The sequence below is a fragment of the Arachis duranensis genome, chromosome 3, assembly GCF_000817695.3.
Source record: "Arachis duranensis cultivar V14167 chromosome 3, aradu.V14167.gnm2.J7QH, whole genome shotgun sequence".
NCBI classification, from domain to species: Eukaryota; Viridiplantae; Streptophyta; class Magnoliopsida; order Fabales; family Fabaceae; genus Arachis; species Arachis duranensis.
This window is the reverse complement of record NC_029774.3, coordinates 121,254,312-121,255,074: the sequence shown is the minus strand read 5'-3', so window position 1 is coordinate 121,255,074 and position 763 is coordinate 121,254,312.

Genomic DNA, 763 nt, shown 5'->3' with positions numbered 1-763 from the left:
GGCATGAGGTTTACACTTGACCCTAAGTTACACAAGGCCTTCTTGAAGGTTATGGTGCCTATGGTACAAGGTATTGAGAACTTCCCAGGATCCTGTCTCTTTTGAGGCAGTTTCTGTCTAGACAAGTCATCCAGTTCTTTGGTGCGCAAAGGGGGTTCATCCTCCCAAGTCTTATTTCCAAATAACTTGTCATTTAGCTTCATGATTGCTCCAAGGTATTTAGCAACTTTCTCTTCAGTGACATACTCATCCTCTTCAGAGGAAGAATACTCATCAGAGCTAATGAATGGCAGAAGTAAGTCCAATGGAATCTCTATGGTCTCATTTTGAGCCTCAGATTCCCATGGTTCCTCATTGGGGAACTCATTGGAGGCCAGTGGACGTCCATTGAGGCCTTCCTCAGTGGCGTTCACTGCCTCTTCCTCCTCTCCAAATTCGGCCATGTTGATGGCTTTGCACTCTCCTTTTGGATTTTCTTCTGTATTGCTTGGAAGAGTACTAGGAGGGAGTTCAGTAATTTTCTTGCTCAGCTGGCCCACTTGTGCCTCCAAATTTCTTATGGAGGACCTCGTTTCAGTCATGAAACTTTGAGTGGTTTTGATTAGATCAGAGACCATGGTTGCTAAGTCAGATGTGTTCTGCTTAGAACTCTCTGTCTGTTGCTGAGAAGAAGATGGAAAAGGCTTGCCACTGCTAAACCTGTTTCTTCCACCATTACTATTCTTGAAACCTTGTTGAGGTCTCTGTTGATCCTTCCATGAGA